At 36.6% G+C, this 10,766-nt stretch overlaps 1 protein-coding gene across 1 annotated transcript in view; it reads left to right on the top strand.

The window, feature by feature from the left end:
• Nucleotides 1–10,035: 10,035 nt before the first annotated feature.
• The window catches only part of LOC145787622 (tumor protein 63-like), a 32,041-nt gene continuing 31,310 nt past the window's right edge, over nt 10,036–10,766 (top strand). Inside the window, exons 1-2 of the mRNA XM_082599395.1 lie at nt 10,036–10,137; nt 10,324–10,418. The gene's annotated coding sequence lies outside the window, so the exon portion shown is untranslated. The remainder of the gene's footprint in view (nt 10,138–10,323; nt 10,419–10,766) is intronic.

Here is a 10,766-nt window from a genome sequence, read left to right as displayed (position 1 = left end):
AGACCACGCTTAGCCTACCCACGATTTTATATTTGCACAACATGAAATATAGGCCCACTACATTTGTGGTATTTCAATCCAATATGTCTAAGGATAAGTTTTGTTTCATTTGCAACATAACTATTTTAAATGTTGTGATATCACTATGCTGTGCAACTCGCATTTTTTACGTTACCCAGGCGTTAAAAGTATTTTTTTTTTTAGGAAACGTTCTAAGGAACAATGATTTCTAAGATTTTGTTGCATCTTTTTCTGTGTTTCTGCTTGGTCAACGCTGGACCCATAAATCCCAAAAATGAAATCGACGTTCTTAGTCAGAAATTATTTGAAGCGGAAAATATGGATTACAATGACAATTTTCAGTCGGAAACTCTGGAAAAGACAATCAGACAAAACTCAAGATTAAAAGCGCTGCTTAAACAATGGACAAACGAGGCAAATAGAGAGAAAGATATTGAAAATAATGGCAAAGTTTTTCTGCCGAATAATCCATGGAACTCTTTCGGTCAGTCGGAAGAACCTAGCTCTTTTAATTTGGAAACTATCCTGAAAAAAATTGATCCTCACAGCATCAATTCCAGGCAGCACTGGAGTTATGATTATATGCCAGGTGGAAAAAGAGCCTTGTTGGACACCAATCGAGAGGAAAAGCATTCATCGTTTGAAGTGGAGACTTTTATGGACGAAGAATCTTTTCAATACCCCAGTCAGATCCCGTATGGGAAGTTCATCCGTGCAAGACCCCGAAGCAATGAAGCATCTTCTTCTGCTCATCGGGTAAACAAACGGCAACATTGGAGCAAAGGTTTTTCCCCAGGAGGGAAATGAAACGTGAACATGTCAAAGTTAACACACAAAACTCGTAAAAAAATAAACTTCTTGTAAAAGCCCTTCCGCTCAAGCAACCTGGCAACGCAGAATATAAAAAACACGAAAAAGCACGACCTAGTTATGCTGTGGATTTTGTATGAGGAATATTAGAAATTGCATGATCGAAAATCAACAACAACATTGATGAATTTTATAAATCAATGTCATCTTTTGATTCTTGATCAAACAAAAGCGTTGTTTTTGTTTTTAGACTGAGATGATAAATTTCTGTACTCCTAAACTTGGCGTGTTCACCCCAGCCAGAAAAACAAATCAATTATAGCCTGCATTGATTACATTATTTTCTGTAAGTTACTATCATTAACATTTACAGTAGGCTATAATTGAATTAACACTTACAGACGTTAAATCAATAAAAAAATGATTTGCTGGCTGGGATATGATTGAACTTAAAAAATAGATTTTCTATCAGGTGAAATAACAACTTTGTATGCCGTTTTTGTTTTGTAAAATATTATTGAACATTAAATTACATTTATTATTGTTGAAAAAGCTGAGAAAGTCAAATTGTAGGCAAGTAATTTATCCGGAAGACGAACGAAAACTATCATTCGTTACTGTTTTTACATGATAAAAATTTTGGACACTTGAAATATTTTTGATCCAAACTGCTTTGCTTTTTAAAGTTATGTAACATAAAAGATTAATATTTTCATTTAAAAACCTCTCATCTCAAAAAATTGGTGTGATGACGTTTTAGGCTCTTCATAACGTTTGACTTTATTGAATTTTGGTTGACCCAGTAGTGAGTGAGTAGCCTATCATAGCATAGACCACAATCGCACGCAAAGTAGGTTTGCAGTTTTCGTCAATAGTTATTGACAAAGCTGCTTCCACGTTTTTGAATGTCATCGAGTGTCTTGCCAAGGGATAACCACGTAGGCCTACTCTCAAGCGGCGTCGAATGGAGTTCCTCGCGAGCGTCATTTGTCAGCCCAGGTCGCTTAGTTGGTTAAGCTGTCAATTTTGTGAACAAAAAGCGTCAAGATCAAGCAGGGTTGGTTTAATTTTTGAGGTGTGCGCTTGGGCAAAGCCAGGAGCAAAGCGCTTTAAGGACAGCTCTCCACTCAATGGAACCCAGAGACTGAAGTAATATACAGACATCAATATTTCAACAACAAGAAATGGAAACTTCATTTTGCTAATTTCGGTGACCGGGTCTGGGTCAATGATTTATGCTTTAAAGCTTCTACCAGTAAAAACAGAGAGAGACTGTTCACCAGGCATTTTATAATAAAAGTAATTTGCGTTCTTCTGGTGACTATTTACTAGGTTACCTCCTGATGTTAAAGATGATAACTAGCTTTTGTATTTCCGACGTTTCGTCAGTCAGCACGACTGACTTTATCAAGGTGGCTAAAACAGGTTAACACAACCTGTTCAGCAACGATGGCACAACACAAAAACGTACTGATAAAATGAATAAAGTAAGCAGCAAGAATCAGAATTAAAACACGCAACAAGACACCTAGAGGTTAAACTGAATGCAGTGAATGCCTAAAACCAGTAGGCTGCTTTCCAACAGCGTAAATTTATCTATCTATTGGGCCACCGTCAAGAAACATTGAAAAGTCATCAGACAAGACAGAAACCAAGGGAATTGGCAATAACAATGATAGAGAAGACGCACTGAGAATGGAAAAGGTGAAGTTAAAGTTAAAGTAATTTTTTGTACACAGAGGGAAAATTCTGACCATCTTTCTGGTTGAGAGCATGTTGTGCTTTCTGGTTTATGTACCACTTTTCTGTAAATAATCTTTTTGTGTAATCCTTTTCAGTTTTAAGAATGGTAGCGTTGGTCCAAGTAATTTTATGGTCTGAATTTATAGATTGTGTTAACCTGTTTTAGCCACCTTGATAAAGTCAGTCGTGCTGACTGACGAAACGTCGGAAATACAAAAGCTAGTTATCATCTTTAACATCAGGAGGTAACCTAGTAAATGCTTCTACCAGTATTGTTGTATTTTTACCACCAGACTTGCATTTAACATAAGACAGAATAAGTCGTAAGCTAAACACTTTTTGATGCATAATAAATGGTAAAATTGCTGATGGCGTGGTCTGCGGTATATATTCTTCCTTGCTGCACTTACAGATCGTGGATGCTGCCATTTGCCCATCCCCCATTTCCATTTGTGTAAGCTTGTGATGGAGCGCAATAGTCCGATGCCAATGCGCAAGCGATTGAGTCGTACTCGGGCTTTTCTTAGCAAAAGCATTCCGGTTAAGTGGGGGCTAGAGTCGGAGATGAAGCTTTAAAGTATTGTGGAGTCCACAATGTCTCAAGACAGGTTAAATGCAATTCTGCACTAAGTAGTCTATTATGTAGTGGTTGGGCTCGTAGTCGAGAGCCTGCATGTTCGACTCCAGCCACCCGTACTTGCTGTTGCTTCTCTGGGCAAGAAACTTTACGATAATTGCCTCTAACCAGTGATCGATTTCGAGTAATGGGTAGTATCAAATTTAAGTCATAAGTAGAGTAGACAACAGGAAACAAACATTGCAGTCGGCTGCAGCGTGGGTCAGGTGTACGTCGGAAGGCGTACACCGATGCATAGCGCTCAAGTCCGCTTTTCCGCAATGCAGGATAAAGATATGAAAAACAAACAAACAAACAAATGTGTTGCCTACAGTGAAAAACTGTGGCAAATAATTTGTGGTGAGATTTTGATACGAAAAAAGCTAGAAAATATTTTTTTAATTAATCTAAGTATTTTTAGTAGGCCTAATAGGCCTAGTAGTTCATTTCTTAGTCTATGTGTTTTTATTCAGAATATTTAGTGAGAAAATATCTGGTAGGATCTATGCATCAAGAAATCACTATATTGTTGTCGAATAGCTTAATATTTCGCAAGCTATAGGCTACAATTAAATTGCAAAGTTTGGTTATCTTCAAATCATCAAATGGTTAAGTTATGCACTGGCGTGCATGTTTCTCCATCACTAATAATTCACTATAGTATAAGTGGCTGTTTGAAATAGGCTACTCCTACTCGTCTCTATGGCTATATGGTGGATATTGGGGCCTCAAAAAGGTAGGCTATAGCCTAGCCTATAGGGCCTGACTTTCACTAAATAGGCTACGACGCTGGGTACACACAATCTAGTGGCTGCTGTGCCTAGATGTAGGCCTAACAACGTGATCTGCGGCGACCTCAAACACAAGAAGGTTAATTGCATAACTTACATTTGCAAACGATCAAGAAACCAAAGAAACATAAAGTGATAATGTAGGCCATCCAACAAACAAATTTAATGATTTAAATGTTTGGTTGGAATATTTAGCCCTGGTCTGAGAACGCTTCTGAAAGGTTATTTTTGAAAGTTTCGCATAGCCTACTTGACACAGGCTAGGTTGCAGAGATTGGTAGAGTGAAGTTTCCGATTGTTGAAGTGTTGTTGTCTGTGAATTATTCCATCCACTGAGTGCCGCTGAGTGACGATCTGTTGTTGATATGCATTGCTCAAGCGCAAGCCCCGAGATCGAGTCAAACCAGTTCCTCTTGATCTTGAAATTTCGTCAGTTGCCCATTAAGCATTTTCAATTAAACATTATGTGTACCAAATAAAACTTTGAAGTTAACTCGAGACTGCAATCAGCGATGAAGGGCTAATAATAATATAAAACGATACCAATATGGTAATACAATAAAACAATACGGTAACAAACAAACTGTAAGAAAATATCGGAAGAATATGTTTAATAAATACTAATAGGCTACTTCTATAATTTTTAGAAATTCATTGAGTCAATACTGCTATGTTTGGCTTGTGTTGTTTTCGCTGTGATGGTCAGAAATAAAACAAATCATACAGTACTGAAATATCGCAAACCGCTTGTTTGAGACCCTGCGTGGTAGCTGGCCAAAAGTTTTTTTTCTGTACATAAGTGTTTCACCATAGATGACTCACAATACACTGAAGATGTGTTAAAAAATCACATCACAGTGTAATTTGTTTTGATATTTTTTATAATTGCATTTGCATAACTGCACAGATAGACCGCAATGTCGTAGTCAATAGCTATTAGAATCAAAATCAAATTGTTGGCTTAATCCTTCACATCTGCAACATAAATAAAATTAATTTAAGTGCTTATAAAATTATTTTAAATACACGTTCAAACTTTTGTTAGAGTGCATCAAAATTTAAGATTTAATCCATGCAATTTTTATCCTGTTATTTCGTGTATCGCTATATAAGTCCAAGCAGTTTTTATTTAGCCAATCCATGAGGACATTGATGTTGCATTGGTGGACTGTGAGATAGGCTATCCTTCTTGAAGCTTATAGTTACTGGGCACTCCAATATGAAATGGTCTGTGAACTTGGGCAATTTTCGGGCGATGGATTTTGGCCAGTTTGGTTAAGTTATCCTCCATCGATAAAGGTTATCCTTTGTTTTAGTTTGTTTTGTATTTGTGCTATTTGCTGTTGACCATAATTTTCTAGTAGCCGTGTCAAAGCCTGGGAGAGTTTTTGTTAGGTCTCTGAATACCCTACAGGTAATTCTCCACCTGGAGGGATTTTGTTATTCCAGAAGTCTGCCACTCCGTCGCAGTATTAACACAGTTTCTATATTAGAGACTATATTAGAGTAATATAGAGACTGTGGTATTAATTGGGGATTGAAAAAAATTCTATTAAGATGTTGCGACCGTGCCATATTTTAAACTGATTGTTCTGCTTTGGTATCATGCACGTTATAACGTCCGCGTTTTGTCGCTTCTACCTTTTTCTAGACCTCTGCTATGTTTGGCATATAGGCGGCTAGGCCTATTCTTTTTTCGTTGTGATGGTCAGAAATAAAAAACAAACCGTAACTGGGGATGGGTTAAAATATTTGAAAAATTTATTATCTGTGGCAACTCTGGTATTTATAGAAACGTTTCTCAACGAATATCACAACAAAAACATGCGTTTGTAATTTGTATTGTTTGCTATTTTCTATTGAAGCATTTTGGAACATGAAAGTCGTGCTGAACATCAACACAATTTAACTCTTTTTATTCAAATTACGCCATTGTGATCTAAAAGCTGTGGAGAGGTATGATTTATAGAGAGGCCAATATTCATAACCTCACTAAATGGACAAATAAGATACGGTAGGCTTAGCCTGATGAATCAAGATAGCTTGATTCATGGACTTAATTGGAAAGGTAGCTTTACACTGACACAAATATTTTTGTTATATTCTCCAGTTGAGTTGTAACATCCTCAAGTTCACCATGTAAAACCTACTAGACCCCAACGATGCTGCAACAACGATTGGAAACTTCGTTTTGTTAGCCTCAGTGACTGGGCTTTTTTGTAAGCTTAGGTTTTTGGAAATAATCTTCCCATTAAATGGTAAACGATTTTACTTCATACACCCTACAGTACACGCTTTCAAGCCTTGTCATGATCATACTAACATACCGTACATCTTTTTGGTAACCCCCACTCCCGTGCAGCCCTTCATGCTCATGCACGCATTCTGGTTGTTACAGTGAACCGGAGAGTGCAATGTGTACCCCGCTTGAAGGGCATTGCATAAATGTATCTTTGTTCCATTATTTTTTTGATATCACAATGCTTGTAAAATGATAGGACTTGTGTGACTATAAAAATATCAATATAACACAGATAAAAATGTTCCACAGTAAAAATTTTGAGCTGGTGTACAAGTCTCTGCCCTGGTCATATATGCTATTACTTTATTATACGTCAAAGATTGGAATCGATCAAGGGTGAAGTGTATAAACAGTAAAGCAAAGGTAAAGTAGTTTCACCCTACATTTTTGGTTGATTCCAATGTACAAAGTTGTGATATTTCTGACCAGGGTGGAAACTTCTAAACCAGCTACAAAATTCTTTAGGCTGCAGAAAGCAATGGGTGAATGAAGTATACATCATAATCTTGTTTTTAATAAAACAATGGATCACAGAATGACTACGGTAGTTAGTAACATAAAGAATCTAAACATGCTACCTTAATCTAACCTTGCAAATATGCAGAAAAGTCAAATGTCTTCGTAATATTTAGGGAGGTTGTCCCAATGGCCCCTCAGGATCTGTTACTGCTTTATGGTGAGCCCCGCATATCATTTAACCCTCATAGTACCAATACGTTTTTGATTAATGATTATTACTAAAACAATAGCACGATTTCTATTGGGTATTTTTACCATTGAAATCACAAGCAATGTGCTACTAAACTAAATTGATATCACTATAAATATCATCAGTATTATAATGAAAATCCATTTTGAAAGAAAAATGATTGTTCAGCTTAAGCAGTATTGTAAGGCGTAAAGCTAAGGTCTCAAGCATAGCCAGTGCTGTGTTAAGCTCTTTATGGGCCCCGGGGCCAAAATAATTTTGGGCCTCCTTCAGGCATGAAAGGCTATCATAATATAGTGTGTAGTTTCACTACATTGATATGGAAAGGTGGTTCACTTTAATAAATGTCCTGAGCTGACCAGTTTTGAAAACAACACAAATGTAGGCTAGGCTAAGTGATGGCAAACACACTTTTAACATGTCATAGCTACAGTCTTCGAAATTAGCCTCGGCAATCGGCAATTGCCGAGGTGATTGCTGACGTAGATGCATGAATGGCGCATTAGCGTCGGCAATAAAAATGTCGAGGCCACACGAACGCTTGTAAGGTTAGGGTTAGACATTCCTTCCAGTCGTTATGCCACAGCCATAGATTTGTTCCTTAGTCAACACCCTGATATAGTTGAGCTCTGCGAAAGAGGCGTGTGGATGGGTATCAAAGCACGAAAGCCGCAAAACGTGGACGCTTCATTGTGAACGGCGAAGGCTGTGTAGATTTACAGCCAAGCGATGAGCCCCTTGATGTGTCTGATTCCTGTGATGACTTCGCGTTGCTCGCAGTATCCCAATTGTGCCGAAATTATGTTAGTGTGTACGTAAATCGAAACAATCTTCTCGCAGGGAGCTATTAATTTGTTACTGGTACCTGGTTGAGCAAGGAACGTTATTTTATGATAATTCAACGTCGCTAGAGTCGCTAGATGTCGAATTAATGTTACAAAACAAACATAAATTTCTTATTGGGCATTGTTAATACGCAATATAACCCGCCGGGAAAATTAAATCGATTTGTACTGACTCGAACGTTGAATCAACCCAAAATTAACTTTTCCCTCGTGAGTTATTTAACGTGAATTACCATATCAGCATGCGTATCGCGTTGCTTGCTTTATCACTACTTTTGGTATTATTACATCACAACAAATCAAACAGTGTGGCGTGATAGACTACTCTAGTATATTTTTCACTTCTCGTTTTACATGTTTTAGTACAATTTTTTCGTATTAAATATTCACAGCAATTGCCGAGGCAATTTCAACTTTTGCCGTTTGGCCTCGGCAACGTTTTTGCTGAACTAAAAGTATGCTAATTTCAAAGACTGTAGCTAGGCTACACTTTTCCTCGGAATAAAAGCCAAAAGCATTAACAATTTTTACAGGCAGTGGTCATGAAGTATTGGAATCATTCAATCTAGAACTTGTATCGCACAATAGAAGCTAGCATGAAAATTTGGCATGCTCATTGAATTGACTTCAAATTTTTTTTTTAATCGGACCAGGGATGACAAATTGGAAGAATTTTAATTTAGTTAACCACACTTGAAAGCAATTTTTCCCTAAAATTACAAATATTCGAAATTTTATTAACCTATTACCTTATGTTAAAAACATAGGCGTAACAGAGCAAAACATCTTTGGGTGCAACAAAAATTGGCTTTAGCAAAAAGAACATTTCAACACTTTCACCAAGTAGCCTAGTTATTATGTTTTGCCTGATAGGAGTAAACCTCTTTATTGTAATTTAATGCACAAATTAATAAACATACCTGGTTGCCATATAGCCTACTACAGGGGCTTAGTAATTACTTCTACCGATTTTACTATGAACATTGTACCCTCTGTGCTTGCTGACATTTACTAATACATAGACTACAACTGTTTCATTTAAATAAGTAGTTTACTACAAGTGATGCTGCACCAAACAATTTATGAAAAACATTGACCGAACCACATTTCTAACACTGTTGATCGAAAACCATACTAGAGAATACTGGTGCGCAAAGAACATGCATGTTAAAACTAACTACTAACATTGTACTTAAGCAGAAACATTGACTGAAGAGTCAAAACACTATTGACTGAAAAAACATTGACTAGCAACCACACCCCTAACACCAACGGTTGAAATTAATAGCCTACTACAAATAGCCTATAGCCTACCAGAGAAAACTGAGAGCAAAGCAGATACATGCATGTTAAAACTAACTATTAACAATGTATCGAACCTCAATCATTGAAGAGCCAAAAGACAATTGACCAAAAAAACATTGCCTAGCAACAACACCCCTAACACCACCAATAAAAATGAATACTAGAGAATAAGCCTACCAAAGAATACTGAGAGCAAAGAACATGCATGCTAAAACTAACTGCTAATATTGTACCGAACTACAAACATTGACTGAAGAGCCAAAAGACCTTAGACCAAAAAACATAGAGTGACAACCACACTTCTAACACCACCAATCAAAAAGAATACTAGAAAATAGCATAATACAGAAAATTTAGAGTAAAACACATATATACATGCTAAAACTAACTAGGCCTACTAACATTGTATGGAACCACAAAAATTGACTGAAGAGTCGAAAGAACATTGACCGAAACAACATTTGACTGACAACCACACCCCTAACACCACCAAATTCATTTAAAAACAGTGACTGAACCACACTCTCATCAGAATAAAAGTTGAAAACGGCATGATTAACATGTTGTTGCTTAAACGCAAAAAGATATTATCTGTGGGCCCCCTGAGATGGTGGACCCGGGGGCCGGGCCCCCTTTGGCCCTCCCCTTGACACGGCACTGAGCATAGCCTTAGCTTTATTATCTTTAATCTATAAAACATTCTATCTGCTCTAATAGAAGCTATTTTCAATCATAACTGCAGCCTAGTTTATGCATTCCATGCAGGCTAAGAAAACGTCACTGCTGCCACAGAAGGCCCTTTTACAAGGTTTCACCAATACAGCCTAGCTGATCTATTCTACGTAGGCTGAGAAAACTTTATAGCTATCAAATTAACTGTACGATGTTTCTAGGTTTTCTACACTTAAAGACGCCTGTATTGTAGGTTTATTTTTGGTCTTTTTGTGGCTAACAGCATTACATGGTCATCAATGAATAAAATAGGAAACAAGAAGGTACCTGCTGTAGTTCAATAGGTTTTACATGATTAGCAATTAGCATATGTTATAATACTTTACGATTCCTAATTTTTTTGTATTCTACCTTCGTCAAAAGCAGTTTTTAATGTGAATTTTTCATCTAGCGTACTTTTATTTCACTTCTTCTTTATTTTTTTTTATATAAATTTGTGTTTTGTGTAGTGCTGAAACTTCACTGCAATTTTGTGCATTTTGGACATTATTCCACATTCGTTGAAGTAACCTAACCATCTTTAACTGGTAACTGAGTAAAAAAGGTAAGAAACTTGATCTAAAACAAGATATATATGTTGCCAGTTTGCATTGTAAAGTCAACATCATTTACAGCTTCAATGAATGTTTTACAGTCAGTTTTTCAAACAGTTTTTACAGTTTTTAACAGCTGTCTAAATATTTGAAACTTTTTATGTTGTAAGTACAAAAAATTATATTGAAGTATGAACATACACTATACAGCTTTGTGCCAAAATTGTAAGAGCGTGAAATAATTTAAACTTGAAATAGTGTAAAGTTGTTTTATTGCATAGGCATTCTATAATAAACTTTTATTTGCATTGTCGACTTGCTTTGCACTGAATCATTTTTCACCAATGATTTTGGAAATG

This window comes from Aplidium turbinatum, chromosome 18 (assembly GCF_918807975.1).
Source record: "Aplidium turbinatum chromosome 18, kaAplTurb1.1, whole genome shotgun sequence".
In the NCBI taxonomy this organism is placed as follows: Eukaryota; Metazoa; Chordata; class Ascidiacea; order Aplousobranchia; family Polyclinidae; genus Aplidium; species Aplidium turbinatum.
Note: the sequence above shows the minus strand (reverse complement) of the source record. Positions and strands in the feature narration are given on the sequence as shown.